Raw genomic sequence first — 19,161 nt, 5'->3', positions numbered from 1 at the left:
ACAGATTTCCTATTATTACTAAGGCTGGTTGGCTCTGAGTGATCACAGATCCAGTGATCTTTTTTTAAAAGAGCTTTGTGCTTTTTTTCAGACTCCAGGGGGGCTGCTGCCCCTACCTCCTGGACTCTCTATAGGGGGTGAGGATCTGCTGCTGGTGTTTCTGTCTTTTTAATCTTAAAGCTGCTCTTTTTCTATATAAATCTGACCCAGGACATTTTTTAAGTGAAATGCCAACTTGCATTTTTGTTGTGATTATTTTTCACGCTTTATGTGATGACAACCCACCTGCCTCATTTATTTTCTTGCATTTCTAAAATATTTAGGAGCTCATACACTGTTAGTCTTGAACTTGTCTAGCACCTTCCATCTCAGCATCTCAAAGTGCTTTACAAACATTTGTTAGTTAAGCCTCACCCTCTCTTTCTGAGCTGTGTAACAGTTGTTGAGTCCATTTTACTGATGGGAACATTAAGGCACAGAGAGGTTAAGCGACTTGCCTCAAGATACAGAGGAAGTTAGGGGAAGAGCTACTAATAGAATCCAAGGGTGAAATGTTGGCCTTTTGAGGTTTGTGGGAGTTCTGCCATTGACTCCAATAGAGTCAGGATTTCACCCCAGTCATGCTGAGTTCCAGTGCTGTGCTTTAATCACAAGACCTTCCTTCTTTTCTCAACAATTGCCACACAATGCTCAGTTTTATTCTTTCCTGCGACAGGCATCTCTCTTCTTTTTTGGAAGAAACACTTTCTTTGTAATAATTTTATATTAAGTAACTAGAGAGGCAGTTACTTCCCAGTCAGCAGCAGAAGAAGCTTCATTTACTTTGTCATTGTAAGCTCCAGATAAATGTCTGGTTTGATGGATTGGTGCCCAGGGGCCTACCTTATAGTTGGGCATAAGGAAGAACACCTGGAAAGGCAGCACATAGGAAAAAATCCATCAAGATGACAATGGATTTTGAGACCTAGAAATTCGCAAAAGGGTAGCTGTCCCTATACAGCAGCTTCACCATTGCACAGAGAAAACCTACCTGAGCATCACTAATGTAGGAAAGAAGGGTAAAGTATTTTCCAAACTAAGTGGAAGGAGCCTACAGTAGGTTCACCAGAATATCTTTTTGTTTGTTTCTAAATTTGTATTATGACAGTGTAGGTATAATACATGGAATACAGTTGTTATCACAACTTAATTGCTTAAAACAAGAGGAATTCACTGGGAAATTGGCACAGTCCATCACATGTTTGAGTTCTACATAAATGGTAGATCCCTCTAGCAGGACATAGGAAAGAACTGAATAATATTTATTTTTTGTACAGCTCCAGGAAGTGGTCCCCCAGATAAGTTAAAATCTTGTAGTCTGGAATGAGGATGCAATGGTCACCATTTAAAAAAAAATGCACATTTGCCAACAAGCCACCACATCGTTACCACAGTTAGTGATTTTTCCCTATGCCTAGAATATCTCTGATTGTGTAGTAACCTTGTGAATGCCTGACTTTTTAATTTCAACCGCTGCATATGGGACAGTGGAGGTAGGTGTTTTCAATATAAGAATATCAGAGAGAATAGGAATTGTGACCAATGTGTATGGCTACAATATATGTGCAGACGTGCAAGGTTACCTTTTGCAGCAGATGCAGTAGACCTGTTCTGTGGCTGTAATGGAGGGCTGCTTTTTACTGGTGTGTGATAAATCTGTTGCTTTAGTAGACATTAGTCCTAGCTTGATTCCCTTTGAGCCTACTCAGTTTCTAATGCAAAGCTACAAGCCGCACTCAAGAATCTCCATTATTTTTTTAAATACAAGGTCTATAGCATTTAAACTTGCTGCAGTTCCGGACAAGCTAAGATTTACATATTCAGTTGACTGGAGTGGTTCCTTAAATCTTCCAGTTCAGCAAGAATGGCTTTTATGTCCTTCCATAGATTCCTGTCCAGCACACTTCTGCTTGTGGCCTAAATAATATGGGCTTAAAATGCACCTCACTTAGTGCTGACTGTTGACATTGCTTATGGAGTTAAATTGACGAAGGAAGTTACAAAACAATATTTTTGTTCAGTTAAATCTTAACTAAAACAAACAAACCATCTGATCAGAGGGGTCAGATACATTTCTTGATTTGAATGGTTGTTTTCAAACTGCTCCCAGAGCTGTGTAGGGTTATGTATGCCTGTGAAACTGCATTCCAGTTACTTGGCAGGCAGCCATCTCCTTTTGTAAATTGTCCAGCAGACTTGATGTTCCATGACTTCCCACAGTCTCTGTGAAACACCAGGGCAAGTCTGCATCTTTTAAATGGGATCATTCATATGCATTGTGCATGTGGTGGATAATGGAGCCTAAGGGAGTCAGGTGCCCAAATTCCATCCCTTAGTCCAGCGCTTCTCAAACTGTGGGTCAGGACCCCAAAGTGGGTCATGACCCTGTTTTAATTGGGTTGCCACGGCTGGCTTACACTTGCTGGGGCTTGGGGCCAAAGCATGAGCTCCACGGCTCAGGGCCGAAGCCAAAGCCTGGGGGCTTTAGCCCTGGGTGGTGGGGCTCAGGTTATAGGCCTCCAGCGGAGGCTGAAGCTGTTGGGCTTCAGCTTTAGCCCTCCCGGGGTGACGGAGCTCAAGTGGGCTCAGGCTTCAGTCCCCCCTCCTGGGGTCATGTAGTAATTTTTGTGTCAGAAGGGGGTCACGGTGCAATGAAGTTTGAGACCCCCTGCCTTAGTCTCTTTTGAAAATCCCAGCCTATATAGTTAATCATGTGTTTTCACACCCTTTCATATAGCGTGACTAAACCATTTAAGAGCAATGACGTTTTGTAGTGAATATGGTGTCTCTGCAAGGTATTTTCCAGACCTAGTAGCTGAAGCTACAGGATTAGTACAATAGAGAAAGCATTAGTGCAAGTTTACCCACACCTTACCCATCTGATCTGCAGGAGCCACATCAGAGAAAAAGAAAATAGGTTGTCTCTGGGCTCTTTCAGCCCTTGGCCTCTGCTTGGACTGCTAAATAACTAGGGTGCTGGTTGTGATGGTGCTTCTTGCAGTGCACAAACCTCAGTATTGGGAAGTCAAGTCAACCAGGTCATTTTACATAGGCCATTATGATAGCGTGTCCACCCCACACAGGACTGGAAGGGGTTAAGATGGCCAGTCAGGCCAATTAATTCCACAGGCTGCACCTGGAGGAGAAGTCAGGGAGCAGGGAATTGATTGGAAGCAGACTCAGCTGGAGGGGCCTAAATAAGCGAGGCAGTTGGCAACAGAAGGGGATAGAGGGAAGGAGTCTCTAGTCACTCCCTGGGAGAAGGGAGGTTTGTATGGGGCAGGAGGTACGAAGCCTGCGCTTACTCCCTGGGAGGGGACAGGGAGGGAGAGTGTCTTAGCAAGCTCAGAGAAAGGGGAGAGCCAGAGAGTTAGACAAGACTGAGGGGGAAAGCAGCAAGGTATGAGGCAGGTCAAACCTTGGCTGCCAATGTCCTGAACCCGGGTTTATGCCCCCCTAGCAGCCACTGACAAAGTGGTACTGGCAGGGCAGTGAGTAGGAAGACTGTCTCAGCCTGTTTGTGAAGGGGGAACGCTGGAGTGACCTGGCTGGAGGGCTAAGTTACAAAGAGGAAGCTGCAGTTCCTAAAGCAAGAGGGGTTCAGCAGAAAGAGAGGATGATGGAAGAAACACCACCAGGGGAGAGTGCAATGCCTGGCCAGAGCTAAACCCCAGGGACTGCCAGGAAGAGATGCCACAAGCGGTGAATGAACCCGGGACAGCTTCTGGGTGTTTGACTTTTGGTGTCATCCAATGGAGACTGAACTGAAACTAGTGATAGGGGCTGCGTTTACAGATCTGACTCATCCAAAATGCCCACTGATTTCAATGGGAGTTATGCATGAGTAAAGTCTTCAGGATGGGGCTCCTAGAAATGGAAGAGGAATCCTTTAAATAAGAGAGAGATCAAGACCTGGGATTTATGGTCCAAGTTTCCTCCCAGGCTGATTTTTGTAGTTGGGTGAATAAAACCTGAATAGATTTATAGATGCATAGATTTTAAGGCTAGCAGGGGATCCATATGTTCATCTGGTCTAATCCCCTGCATCGCACACATGAGTGTTTCACCCAGTAATTCCTGCAACAATTTTGATTGAGTTAGAACATGTCTTTTGGAAGACTGTCAATCTTGATTTAAAGATCTCAAGCGATGGAGAATCTACTACACGTGTCCCTAGGTAAGTTGTTCCAATGGTTACTTAAACAGAGAGGGTAAGAAACTGTACCTTGTTTCTCATCTGAATTCTTCTAGCTTTACCTTCCAGCCACTGGATCTTGTTTAGCCTTGTGTTTGCTAGACTGAAAAGTAAAGCTGGGCATAAAATTTCTAGCAAAACAGGATTTAATCAGAAAATGCTGATTCATCAAACTCACCATGTTTTGCAGAAGCCTGTATCAGCTTTGACAAGCTACAAGCAAAGTTCCTTCAGAAACCTGCCAGGTTTCCTGCTAGCTCACCTGGTGGGCTGCTGGTAAGCCCCAGGTTCCCAGGGTCTGCATCTCCAGGGGAGCCTCGTTATGTGGGCTGTCCCACAATTGGGGATTCCAGGGCTTCAATGCTCCCTGCCTCAGAGCTAGCAGCCTGGAAACCCTGGGGGTTTTCAGAGCTTCTAGGGTCCTTGGCACAGAGCTGGGAGCCCCAACCCCCAAGCTAAAAGGCTCCTGACTTCTAGGCTTCTAAGCTCCTGTGAGCCCCAGTGGACTGACAGGGAGCTGGGAGCCATGGCTGAGCCAGAAGCCTTACAGCTTTGGCTCCCAGGGTCAATTTCATTTTGAAATTAAACCTTTTGATTAGTTCAAAATGAATTTATTATGGATTTTCCCTTCCACGGAAAACTCTACTTTTTGTTCTGAAATGGAACTAATTTTTTTCAGAATTTCAAATTTTCCTGCAGGATGGAAATTCTGACTTTCGGCCAGCTAAGAGCCATCTATTATTAGAAATCTTCTTCCTCTGTAGGTACTTTTAGACAAAGAGAGTAATACAGTTTAGAATGAAAACACTGATTAAACTGTAGCCTTCTCAACAAGCTGAAATACCCAGGGTTCCATTTATGACAATTAATTATTTCTCTACTGCAGAAGACCTGGCAGACCCAACACAGCCCCAACACTTTTGAATGTTTGTTCACTTACATGTGGCTCCTTTCCCAGTCAGTGTGAGCACCTGAGGTAGGTATTCGGTGAGTGGGCTGATGGGCTGTTAGTGAAGGCCCCTGCCACTAGACTTCCCTATTTATAGTGAGAAATAGATAAAAGAAATGCCACTGGCATGGCCACTCAGACATGGAGAGGAACAAGAAAGCTAGAAAGCTAGAAAGCTAGTGGTCCCCTCAATGGAAGATAAGCAGGTTAGGAAGAAGCAACTATCCTTGAAACAAGGAACTGAACCTGCTATGCTGCTTTCCCAAATTATTCCTTTAGTAGCAGGACTGACAACCCCACCTCTCTCCAGCCCTGACAAAGGGAAAAGGTTTGTTGTCACTGCATTCCAAGGAGCATAAAAGAACCACAGAGAACACCCACCTGTTGGGCAAGTGACCCAGCCTATTGCATCTTGGAGACCAGATCTACAGTGAAAAGAACAAGCCTTCTCTAAATCCGTTCTTGTTGGTGGGGGGGATGGAGATCACAGAGCCTATTTTAGGAATATTACTCCAACAGAGGCTCTACCTGCAGAGAGCCTGGGTAGAGAACTGATCTGAACCAAGTGGCTAGCATGGCTGGGGCCTTGTGGTGCAATTTGGTGAGACCACTGGTTTTTTCGTGAGACAGGACAGTTGGACCATGTGGTTTGCTTGAGTTGGAAGAACAATGTGATAGGACTAGGCCATTTAAATAAGGGCTACATAGCGCTTTCGGCCCAAGCTATTTGTGCCTTTATATTGTGAACTCTTTGGGTCAAAGACTCATTTATATGGCACAGTTTACTTACTATATATAGTTATGTACATGCACTTACAGAATAAACAATGAATAGTGATATGCCAGAATCTGCCATACTTACTCAGATTGGGCAGTACATATTCACATCATTGGTTTTGATGGGACACCTCCCTTGAGAAAGCACTACTCCTGTATGATTGAAGATGACCGTTTGTATCATTGTTGCTATCACTGATCTACAGTTGCAACTAAGCTTATACAAAGTATGTCATGTTAAGGAATCAATGGCAAAGTTGTAAATGCCAAGTAAAACAATCCTGTTTATGTGCATGTATCATCTTTGTATCTGAAGTTATGAATATTTGCTATGTATTTATATCTCAAACATGTGTTTTGTTCTTGGGTGACAACCTCAAGATAGTTTTACATCCGTCTAGCCAGCCCAGTCGTGATGAACCATTCAATTGTTGATGGACTATTGAAGCTTGATGGGCCATTAAGACAAATCAAGTCTCCAGATATCTTTTCCTGCAGATGCTTCAGACAACAAGGAGCCACCCTTGTGATTCAGCAAAACATGTAAGGACGTATGATATGGACATGTGACCTTGGACTCCATCTTTGTCAGTAACTTTCCATACACAGGGGCTGAGGGCTTCGTCTGGGACAGTAAATTTCCATGCACATGGCAGAAGATATAAAAGACACCTGAGACATCTCCATGTTGCCTCATTCCTGCTCCAATTCTCTGGACTGTGGATTTACTAAACTAAAAGGAGTATTTTGAACTATGGACTGAGGACTTTTGCAAGCCAGCTGTCTATTCCATCACAGCTATGATCCTGACCTATGAACACTGAAAGTCACTTGTATGTGTATGATTCTTTAACCATTCAATAAATCTCCTTTTTTTTCTTTTATTAGTAAAATCTTTAGTTAATTAAAATGTACTAAGAACTGGCTGCCAGCGTGCTATTTGGGTGAGATCTGAAATACATATTGACCTGGGGGTAAGTGTCTGATCCTTTGGAATTAATAGAACCTCACATCTGGTGAATTGAGTTTTCAGTAACCTCTCACTATATTAGACCTGTTTGTCTGGATGGGAGCCAAGGGCTGGAATGCCTTAAGGGGACTGTTTGGCTTTTTGTTAACCAGGGTGGTGCTACAGAAGCTCTTTTGATACTGGCTTGGAATCTAACTATAGAATAAACTGCCAGTTTTGGGGGGATTGTCTACCCTGTTTCTTGCAGTCTACCCTGAGTGTGGCATTCTCAGTGTGGTCCATCCCGGGCACCCGTCCAAGAGACCATAGGAAATGGTGGACTTGTAGTAATAATTTTATTCACACTGTCATAATTCACATATCAAATAAATGTTTTTGTGTCTCTGAATAGATAGAGGAGTTCCAGCTCTATCAGGCACCAGGCACTCTTCCCTTAGGAAAGAGTGCACATCACCTTCCAGAGGAGTTCAGGGCATAATGTTCAGTTGCAGCATTGGATAAAGAGAAAGGAATGTGGCAACATTTCATTTTTAGCTGTTGTTAACAAGCAAAAATGAAGTTAAAAAGCCTGTTTGTGTTTTTAACTTGACTGTGTCTCAAGTGATTTGGGGGGCATTTGACATGTTTAACAGTTTCTGAATTTCAGAATACAGTGAATAACATATATTCATATTCTGTAGTTGGATACCTTCAAACCTATGGACAAGATTATGCTAGTGTACTTCAGCCTGCTGAGCGGTCCTATTGTGACCATTACCCATGGAGTTCATGGGTCAAGCTGTTCAAAAACCTGCAATAATGGAGCGTAGAGCACAGAGAGGTTGGTCTGCGCTGTTCCGTTGCTTTTATGTATTCGGACATAATAGGCCTCTAGAAAAATGAAGTTCACAGTCAGGGAAGTAATTGTTCTGGCATAGGCAAGCCTAAAAGAACCAGAGGTCTGTGCTAAAAATCTCATTTTCCCTTTGGCAATTGTTGCTTCCATAACCTTCCTGATAAAAAGAACTGTTCATTTATCAAAATACTTAGATGGCAAATAAATTTCAGATCCTCCCCAAAGCATATAAGACATTTATAGAGTCTCATGAAAAAGAATTAAGAATTAGAGTGGGACATAATTAGTAAGTGTGTTGGCAAATGCAGACTTGTTAATGATTGATTAAATATTAATCTGTACATTGACCTAAACGTGATCACCAAGAACTTGTTATATTTCTCTTTGTCTCTCCCTTAGAAGCTGATGAACAATGAAGCTGGTTTACAAAACATGGCTCTTTTTAATCTTGGCTCCCACTGTGAGCAAAGCACATATACTGTACTTGATAATAATGCCATAACTAACTACTCTTTTACTTTTCTGACACATAAGAAATTATACCTACTATATACAAAATTCTTGTGGCCGACTGTGTGCAATGTGGGACTCTCAGGCATGCAACTAGCAGGCTTGTCTTATCAACTACCAACTTGGAGACATTGGTCCTTGGTCAGAATATGACCCGTGTGTTAAAAAAACATTAGGCATAGTGGGTGTCAGCATAGCACATTATAAAAGCTGTATCCAGGCCCGTGTGCCTTGGGAAATGCCAGGTTGCTGACCGATGATGACGAGAATGAGGAGGAGGATAACTAACACTTTAGGTTTTTCTGTAAGGGATCATGTGAGTATATGGATGCTCAGACACTCATTTTATAGTGTGGCTATCCCACAGCAGCTTTTCTTGTGGTATATCTTCACTTCTATTTCCAGTCCTCCTGACTGAAACCAGGAAGCACAGAAGGGTGCAAACGTCAAGGTAAGACCGATTTCTCAAATGCTAAGGTTTCAGTTCAAGTTTCAGATGATGGAGGAGGCTATTTTTGTATCCGTGTACCTTAATCTGTGTATCCATTGTTACTGTGTATAGAAGTGGCACGACTGTGGAAGGTGGGAAACACAAACACCTTGGCCCTGATCCTGCAAACTGAGCTGCATGAGCGGACTCCCACACATCCCCATTGAGGTTATTGGGGCCTGGCATCTAAGATATGTATAATGCCCCTCATTACCGGGGTAACGGATTGATTACCTCACAGCCTTTGTATTTATGAACACCCTTCTGAGATAGGGAAGTGCCATTATCTGGATTGTACAGGGAAGGAAATGAGGCACAGAGAAGCTAAGTGATTTGCCCAGGGAACCACAGGAAATCTGTTATGGAGCAGGACACTAAAGCCAGCTTTGCCAAGTCCCAGACTAGTGATCTAATCATTGGACAGACACACATGCCCCTTCCTCTCATACATGAGAACAAAGGTTTGCTTGCTTAGATCAACTTTCAGGGTTGTGGCCTTAAGAGACTAGTTTTGTGGTTCTGTTTCTTTAGGTGGAAAATCAAGAGGATGGTTTTCAAACCTGGGAGGGAGGGGGAGATCCCGAGCGGCCGCGGCGTGCGAAACAGCTGATTCGTGCGCCGCTGCTCCCCCTCCCTCCCAGGTTCTCAAACTGGGAGGGAGGGGGAGATCCCGAGCGGTCGCGGTGTGCGAAACAGCTGATTTGCGTGCCACTGCTCCCCCTCCCTCCCAGGTTTGAGAGCCTGGGAGGGAGGGGGAGACTCCGAGTGGCCGCGGCGCGCACGCCGCTTCTCCCCCTCCCTCCCTAGCTTGAGAGCCTTGGGGGAGGAGGCAGGGCTGGGGATTTGGGGAAGGGGCGGAGTTGAGTCAGGGCCGGGGGTGGGGTAAGAAAAAAACGGGGGGGGGGGGGGCAAATTGTTTTTGCTTGGGGCGGCAAAAATCCTAGAGCCGGCCCTGTCTCTGCCCTCCCCCAAATGCCTCCCCCAGCTGCCAAACAGTGAACAGCGGTGGCTGGTGGGTGCTGAGAACCCACTATTTTTTTCCCATGGTTCTTGAGCCCAGAGCATCCACAGAGTCGATGCCTATGTGTTAAATACATGTTTGTTTGCTAGGTACAGTGCACACAGAATTTGGTTGTTTTGTCTGCAAAATTCCTAAAAGAGTTAGTATGTCAACATTCATTGTGCAACTCTGCTATTTACTGTGTAACAGGGTGATAACAGCAGTGAGTTTTCCTGTAAACTTGCAAAATTTTCCTTGGATGACACTGTGCACAAAGTAGTTGTGCCAGGAAGAAGGGTAGCAGGCACACTCTTCCTTCACATGGGGCAGGGGGCAGGAGGGATGTTTGCACTCACAGATGAGAGAGACACTTCATCAAAAGATGCCCCTCAGAGTGTGCAAAAATTCAAATTGCTTAACTGACATTGCATCCTCATAACATGTCCAGAAAATAAGGGGATATGTGAAAATCAAGAATCCTGTGTTGCTGTATGCAACAATACTAGTGTGCAGAGCAAGTTCCTGCATCCCCTTGCAAGATTCAGTTCCAAATCATCTTTCCTCTCTTTTGTACTTTATTTCTTTCTTCATCAGTGCTGACACCTGCTCTTCCTTTCTTCTAAGTACATCTCTAAGAATACCCAAGTCATTATGCCTTTTTGAGTAGGTGCATCTGAAAAACATTGAAAGGGCTGCTGTGCACATCATGGGCATTTACAGGGTTAAAGTTAAATACCTCTGCCCTTTTAGAACCACTGTCACAACCACTTCTCCATATGTTAGTGCTCAGACATGTATTTTCTCAATTTACACATAGAATGCCACTAACACCAGTGAAAGCTTTTATAACAATCATATCTCTTTGCTCATGCCTTAATGACAGCCCCATGGATTAATTGCCTGGTGAAGAAAGCTGAGACAAACCCTTTTGCAAAACTGGCTTGCATATAACCCCCAAACTCTTCCATTCACAGAGTCAAAGTGCCTCTGCCTCATGCCGTACCGGTGTCCAAAGGATGAGAACCAGCCTATCCGAATGGGATTTGCTTGCAGAAAGAAGAAACCCAACCTATGTGCAGTGGGAGCAATGAAACGTGCTAAAATGAAATCCAAAACATTGCATCCTGGGAAATGTTTGACTTACCATGTCACAGAAGATAATAAAGAATAACTCGTCCTCATTGAAGAAATTCCGGCCTTTGCTTATAACGGTGTTACTTTACTTAGAAATATTGTCTTCAGAAATACCAATGAATGCTTGTGGAGGGCCTAATCCTGGAACCTTAATTGAAATGAACTTACCCATGTGCCAGTGGGATTTCTTGTTTCTCCATCTAGGTACTTATATGGCCCTCATCGACTTAATACTTGAGCACATGAGTAAGGTTGCAATATAAAGCCCTAAAAATGTAGAAATATTGCATGTTAGCCTGCATGGAGTTTGTGTTTACACAAGTAAAGGCCAATAAGCATATTGAGACATAGGCGTATAACATGAGATCATCATAATAGGAACACTTCAAAGAGCTCTAGTATAACCTCTACCTACAGCATGCTGTAGAAATGTTACTTTGTCACAGAAGCTGGCCACATACTCATGGTAAATTATGGCAATGCTCCCAGGTTGCTTGTCTCTTGCTAAATTAATTCTGTACATTTAATTGTAATTAATTTTTTTTCAAAACAATGAATACAGCAAAAATAATTTTATAGCAAACATTACCAGTGCTAAAATGAGTCAACCGTTATGTCTGCTCCTGTCAGGGCAGAATTCGGCCCAATGACTTTACAGAACCTAAACAATAAATGGAAAAAAAATCCCTAAGGAATACACAGAGAGAGAGTTCCTGAAATAGAAATCTGAACCCTAAATGAGCTAATACTTCTCAAGAATTCTGTCAGAAAAAAATCCAATATGCCTCACCCTCCCCCCCTGCCCCCCCCCCCCCCTCAGGGCCAGAATCCATCCTTTCTGTTGTTAAGCCAAATCTATCCCCTCTCTGGTAGTACAGAGAGAAAAAAATCAATGACATTTTATTTTACTTGGTCAATAGCCATGTGCAGTAATTACTCCATAATTAATTGCAAGAGTGGAGCATCAAATTGCATGGAGAAGTAAATGCACAGTCTGAGAGAAGTGGAGCTGATATGTAACGTTATGAATAGCGAGATGTAACAATTTTAGGGGCACTGTATGTGACCGGGTCAGAGAGGGGGAGTGTAGCGAGGTGAATACCAGCTCCAGCCCTGAAGGGGTTGGAAAAGCCCTGCAGAGGGCTGGGGCTGTGGAAGGGAGCAAAACTCCGGCTGATTGGCGGAAGTGTCTGCAGCTGGGGCCATGCCCCAAACTGAGCAACTAGCCCTTATAAGAAGGCCAGGGCAGCCAGAAGCTCAGGAGTCTTGCTCTGACTGGAGGGGGGGGCCTGGCTGCTGGGGAACTCACCGAGGACCTAGAGTGAGGCAGGGCTGGGGAAAGGCCTAGGCCAGCAACTCCCAGGCTGCAGGGCCTGGTTCTAGGCCCACATAGGTTATTGGGGTTGCAGAGGGGCAACCTGAGGGTGGGTAAAGGCAGCCAGTCCAAACCCCTTGTTGCCTGTGATGATTGGCTGATAGACTGCAGTCTGCCCCAGGGTGTGGGGGCTAGATGGTGACTGGAAGTAGCCATGACTGAGGTGATGTGGGGGTTCCCCTGGGTGGGGAGAGCCAGAGAGAGAGTGGGGTACTGCTGGGGGGGGCAGCACCCAAGCCAAGGGCACCGGGATCTGGGAGGGACACGGGGGCCAACGACAGGCGGGACACCTGGCCTGCAGAGTCCGCTCCAACGACTGGTGAGCTAATTCCTGAGACGACCAGCAGGAGGCGATGCAGGGGGTGAGTCTGCGCCTGATTACAGGGAGTTATGGTGTATTTGATTATAAGGACTTCCTTCCTGACTGCATTAAATTAATTTAGATTGGGGGCTGTGAGGAGAACAAACAGGGAAGCAACCCAATGGCTACCTAGCTAAGAATACCCAGTCTCACACTTGAAAGACAATGGGTCAAAGTATCTGCTTCAAGGACATTGTATCCTGTCTTGAAGGAAGATGCAAGTTTCTTTTGCCAGGCTGGGAACTTGGAGCTCAAAAGAAGGCTAAATAGTTAAAAGCCCTCTGAGAAGAGATGGGCAGTCACTTGTCAGAAGCTGTCTAGAGAGACAAGCTAACCGAGTGTGAGAGAGAGAGAGCGAGACTCTGTGAAGGGCATCTAAGCAGTAGGGCCTTTCCAGATCCAGAGAGAGATACACCTTAGGAATAAGCTAGGTATGTGTATGGTCCGTTGTATTGGTTTTGAGATGTTGTCTCTGAAATGTGTTTGTTCTAAATCTAACCCCTCAGGAGTTATTTGTCCCTGACATACTATGCTAAGACTCCAGGGGACTTGCCCCTGGACAATGGAGGCTCAGGACTCCAGTTCCCAGATTGCCTGAAGTCCTGGATGCAGATAGAACAAGCTGGAAGCTACTACCAGAACCAATCAGAATTCAGGGACAAAGGGTTTGGTTTTACTTTTATTTTTGGCTGTTGCTGGAGAGCGGGGAGAGAAACATCACAGCCTGGGTGTGTGGGGGGGTACCCATTTAACTGCCCAAAGAATAACTTTGAACTCTGTCAGTGGTTGCTGGGTCATTGAAGGGTTGTTACACTCAGATGCACCCCAAAACTGCAATCCCAAGCTACCAAAAAAATGAAGCAAGACACACAGGTAAATTGTCAGTCAAAACAAGTAGTAACCATGAACCAGTTAAGTCAGCAACAGTTTGAACAAAACAAAACAGTCCAAAAGGCTGATGTGTAGCAGCAGACCCTGAGTAGCTGCACACATTTTTTGTTGAGCTGTCTGTGATGATGACTCCTGGGTCTCTGTCCTCAGAGCATCCTGTGAACTCAGAGCCCATCAACATATTCAAGAAGTTTATTTTGTCTTTGTCAGCATTAAATTTATTCTATCACAGTATTGCCAATTCCCCAATGAGGTTAAGTTTTGCTGCAATTTCTCATAGTCTTCTTGTTTTTTTCTACAGTTTTAACAGCTTAATGTCCTCTGCAAACTTTTCCACTGTTCTATGAACCTCCCCTTCACAATTACTGCTGAATATATGAAAATGTACATCCCCAAACCAATCCCTGAAGACCCTCACCAGCAAAAAGAAAACTTTTTCTTCTGTGGATGTCACAAGTCATTATCTAGATTATTCGGCCATCTAGCTGCTGCATCCGCAAGGGTAGCAAACACTTGCAGACACCCCTCCAATTGTGTTTGACCATCTGTATTGCTGCCCTGCAGTCACACTGTGAAGATTGGGCTAAGCCAAAATTCTGCATTATGGAAGCTATTCTGGCCATTCCAGTCAGCAGTCTATTGAGCCAATCCAGGATCAGCCTCCCAGATTGCAAACAGGTGGGTGTAAATTAGGGCTTCTATCCCATAGTTGCTGCTACTCTGTGAGGACATAGCTATTGGCCCTGATATGCCATTGTTCATCCAAGATTGGCACTTGACTGGTAGCACTAGATGGGCAGCTCTGGACACGAATGCATGACAAGCTAATGAAAAAGGATGTCACCAAGTCAGTCATGACAAGTCAGCAGGAGCTGCAGCAGTAGGTGTTTTCTTCTGGAGCTGAGTAGATCTTCTTGTGAGACGTGTGTGTCTTATTGGAACCATTGTCAGCCTTGCGTGCAGCAGCTTGTTTTCATTTTTCATACCTTCCATTCAGTTTTAAGGGTGAGGGCCTCTTGTTGAAGCTCTGGAGGAGCTATATGAGCTGACACACCTAAATTAGGTATGAATGTGTGACTAAGGCAACCACTAATGATATGGGTGGCTGTATTCAGTTGTGAATCAATGAGATGGGTATGCCAACGTCTGCCCCAAACTTCTGTACAATATTCCACTGGAGCAAATAACAGCACCAGGACTGAGAACAGGATTGATTCCCCTGAAGGTTCCTGCTAGCTTCTGCCCTGATGTGCAGCCAGCAGACACATATTGTGGAGGAAATCAATGAACTAACCAGATCAATATAGTCTCCAGTTAAAAAATCTCAAATGAACCCAACTTTTTTGTTGTTGCTGTTAATAGGTTGAACTGATTTTGGATAAACTTCCCACCTCCTTGCTCACTTCTTAACTTTGCTGATTGTTTATTGTGGTCTCAGCTGGTCTAACCATTTTTAAATGGAAGTTGATGTCTTAAAATCTCATTGGTTGCCCAGAGTTTCAATCAGGAGGAATAGAATTCAGTACCTTCTGAGCATTTTTGAGCTGGAGACGTGCAGAGTATGTGAGATTTGAAAAGAACATGTGACCAGAAACCAGCCGAGAAATTTCTGAACTGACATTGCACTAAACGGAATATCATCTAAGACAGGGAACACCTGGGGTCAGGTAGATGGAATGGAAATATGAAACCAGAGGAAGCATCTGGTTAGGGTCAGAAGAAGGAGGGGAGAGGATGGAGTATAGGGTGGAGACATAGGAGGAGAAAGGAAGGATAAGAGCACCCTCAGAAGATTCAGATGAGGCAGATAAGTATCCAGACTTAAAGGGATTAGCCAGAGTGAACTGTTTGAAGTTCACCCAGCCACAATATTTTGTCTGTCTTATCTCAGTCAGGCAGTAGTTTATTTTGTAAATGTGGAGATCTGTGTGCTGGAATATAATTATAATGCACCATAATTTGGTTTCTTTGAACTGTTTCTTAAGCAAGTATTTCCAGGCTTTCTTACGGTGGTATGCTATTTTCTATGGACATTTTTCTATTTTTAAGGCATAGATCACTGGGTTTCTATTATCTGTGTCCTATTTATCAGGAATTTTCCACTAAATATGATTTTCTTTTTGCCTCCAGCAGTGTAAGGAGGCTGCTTCTAGCCAGAGCAATAAAATCTTTGTCAATTCACATTTCATGCCAGCTGCTCACAGGAAAAGGATAGAGACTGCAGATCTGTAACCTAGGAATAACACTCGGCACACTGCGGGGCTAATATTCTTCAGCCCTCCAAAAACATTAGAGCAGAGCAAATATTTCAGCGCAAATAATCTATTGGATTCACTACACTTGGGTGTGGGGCTTTTTCTCCTCTCTGGGAGCAGATTATTTTCTCAAATTCAAGTTATGTTGATTGGTTTTCAAAGAACATATGTGCTGCATGTTCCTTACTCAAACTATTTGAATCAAGTTTCCATGCAAATGCTCGTGTTTATAAGTTCAATATTAATCCCTATTAATATTTTATTACTTAAAATTCACTGTGTCCATGAACAATCCTGTAAATTAGGGGAGGGGTGTCTGTGTTTTAAGGCATTGATGGAATGTCAGGAATGTAATAGAATGCTAAACTGTATTATAATGATCAGCCACTCGGTGGCACTGTGTGTAAAATACCTTTATTAAAACTAACCTCAGCGCATTACCTGGCAGAGCATTAAAAGATTTTGAATACATCTGGTGTGCATAAGCAAGTTCTGTAGCCAGTCCAAAGCTGGTACAGAAACATGAGAAGGAGGCTAGGGTTTAATTTCCAATTTTGCTCCAGACTGCCATGGGCCATTGGGCATTAATTTCACAGTGATTTGGTTCCCCATCTGCATAGTGGGGATAATACATCTTTTTTTCCCTACCCTTCATCTGTCTTGTCTATTTAGACTATACACTCCCTGGGCACTATCTGTTCCTGTGTGTCTGTACAGTACCTAGTACAAGGGGGCCTGTTCTCAGTCGGAGCTTGTAGGTGCCCACATATCACAAAATAATAAGTAATAATAAGTAAACTCTTTTGCTATAATAGTTATAGAAATTGAAAACAAAAAGGGACAGGAGCATGGTTGAAGTAAATTAATTCATTTAAAAACTTGTGCAAATTTATTTTCACTGTTTGCCAACCTCTAACATACATGCCTGTAAAATTTGTGGGTAAATCTATGTGTATATACAAAAGCACATTAGCCCAGATGCAGAATGGGAACATGCAGAGTGGCTTGATGTGAAGTTATCCACTCTACGCCAGTCAATGTCTTTTTGTGCTCAGAGATACAAATTTTTGTGCATGTAAACAAATGTACAAGCATAGTATCTGTGTAGCGTGGCATCCCTTGGAGTTTGTCAGCAAGAGAAGGCCAGATGCCCCCGGTGGGTGGAACCAGGAAAGCCACGCCCACCACACCGGAAGCAGAAGGATGGGACAGAAACAGGAAGTATAAAAGGCAGCCCCTGTAGTTCAGTTGGGAGGAAGTCACTGAGGGAGGCAGATGCTTCCACCCTGCTGCTGGAGTCTGAGCCAGCTGAGGATTACTGCCTTCTTTGCCAACTTTCTGCTCGCACAAAACTGAACACCCTTGCCCTGCCCCGCCCCTTCTCTGAAGCCACAGCCCCGGTCACTACATCCCCCATCCCTCTGTCACTCGCTCTCCCCACCCTCACTCACTTGCACATTTTCAGCGGGCTGGGTTAGGGTGCTGGAGGGGGTGAGGGCTCTGGCTGGGGGTGTGGTTCCCGACCAATGGGAGCTGCAGAACTGGCACTTGGGGCAGGGGCAACTTGCGGAGTCCCCTTGCTGCCCCTGTGTGTAGGAGCCAGAGGGGGGACATGCTGCTGCTTCTAGGAGCCGCATGGAACCACAGCAGGCAGGGAGCCTGCCTTAGCCCTGCTGTGCAGCCGACCAGATTTTAACAGCCCAGTCAGCAGTGCTGACCGGAGCCGCCAGGTCCCTTTTCAACCAGGCATTCCAGTTGAAAACTGGACACCTGGCAATCCTACTGCTGCCATGAGGACGCATCTGAACTGCCTGAGCTACCAGACACACCAGCTACTGAGGAGCAGCTGGGATTACTGCTTGCAGTGTACTCAGGGAAGACAGAGGACAATCCAGAGATCCAGGTACACTCCAAGCAGGGCTGGATTACCCAATAGGCAGACTAAGCACGTGCTTAGGGCCCCAGCAAAGCAGGGGGCTCCAAAAAAAATGATTTTTTTGAAAAAATTTATTTGATACTTCAAAAAAAGCATCGAAGTAGTCATCATGGGAAAAATCAGAACTTTGTTAGACTTCCTTACACTCCACTACACACTCTTCCTTTGTTTTTCTATTCTCTTTTTATTACTTATCCCCACCTAAACCAGGGGGGCGTCCTACTAACGTAGATGGAAATAATGCGAGGAAATCAGAGACTGTAACTGATCATCCTACTCCTGGTGGTAAAACAGACATTGTTTTAGAAGATGTGGATGTGTCAGAGACTGAACCTGCTCATGCTATAAATAATAGGAGACAAGATCCTGGTATGGGGGTGGATTTCAGTACCGATGATGTAGCTTATAGGATAGATCGTGGACCAAATGACTGTTAACACCACACTGGGCCATTTGAGAAATCACATCGGACTTTTACCAATGGCAAACAAACAAGATATTGTCCACAAAAAATATTTTTCAGCATGAAAGCAAATGGTGAGAAATACACTCGAGAATGGCTACTGTATTCACCATCAACAGGGTCTGTGTACTGATTTGTTTGAAAACTTTTTGCATATAAACCTTCAACATCCCGGTTTGCTGCAGATGGATTTAGTGACTGGCGGAATACTGTTTTAATTGAACAACATGAAAATAGCACTACTCACAGAGATTCAATGTTGATATATTTAAATTGAAGACAGGGCTTTGGATTGACACAAAAATTGGAAGAACAAATTAAAGGGGAGCGTGAATACTGGCAATATGTCTTGCAGTGTGTTATAGCTGTTATTCAAACATTAGCTGAACGTGGTCTGCCTTTCTGGGGATCAAATGACACATTTGGATCATTGCAGAATGGAAATTTCTTGGGATTGTTGGAGCTTGTGGCTCAGTTTGACCCATTTTTAGCAGGCCATATCTCAAAATATGGGAATGCTGGCAAAGGTAACCCATCATACTTATCCAAGACAATGAACTCATTGGTCTAATGAGTGACAAAGTTCGTTCAGCTATTGTGGATGAAATAAGTACTGCTGGGTACTTCAGTTTATCTGTCGACTCTTCAACTGATCTTTCACATATTGATCAATTGAATATTGTACTAAGATATGTGTCTCCCACAGATGGAAAACTAGTTGAACGATTTATAACATTCCTCAATTTGAAAAACCCCACTGGTGAAGAAATGGCAAATCAAGTACTGCATTAGCTGTGCCAAGTTTGCAAAATAGATTTCTCAAAGTGCAGAGGTCAATCTTATGACAACACTGCCAACATGTCAGGGCGTTATCAAGGAATGCAGAAGAAGCTTTTAGAACAGAACAAATATGCCATATTCATACCATGTGCTGCACACTCTCTCAATTTTGTTGGCTGCAGCGCTGTTGATTGTTGTCCG

At 44.0% G+C, this 19,161-nt stretch overlaps 1 protein-coding gene and 1 long non-coding RNA gene across 3 annotated transcripts in view; one reads left to right on the top strand and one right to left on the bottom strand.

Moving 5' to 3' along the window:
• The window catches only part of LOC135972348 (myb/SANT-like DNA-binding domain-containing protein 7), a 554,005-nt gene that overhangs the window by 11,168 nt on the left and 523,676 nt on the right, over window positions 1-19,161 (bottom strand). The window lies entirely within an intron of this gene.
• Window positions 9,694-16,218, top strand: LOC135984228 (uncharacterized). 2 transcript variants are annotated; one of them, XR_010602152.1, is made up of 3 exons: window positions 9,694-11,103; window positions 13,142-13,300; window positions 13,828-16,218. It is a non-coding gene; the product is annotated as an uncharacterized LOC135984228 (long non-coding RNA). The 2 variants fall into 2 exon arrangements; XR_010602151.1 differs by lacking the exon at window positions 9,694-11,103 and adding an exon at window positions 12,089-12,636.

Source organism: Chrysemys picta, chromosome 6 (genome assembly GCF_011386835.1).
Source record: "Chrysemys picta bellii isolate R12L10 chromosome 6, ASM1138683v2, whole genome shotgun sequence".
NCBI classification, from domain to species: domain Eukaryota; kingdom Metazoa; phylum Chordata; order Testudines; family Emydidae; genus Chrysemys; species Chrysemys picta.
This window is presented reverse-complemented; position numbering and strand designations above follow the sequence as displayed.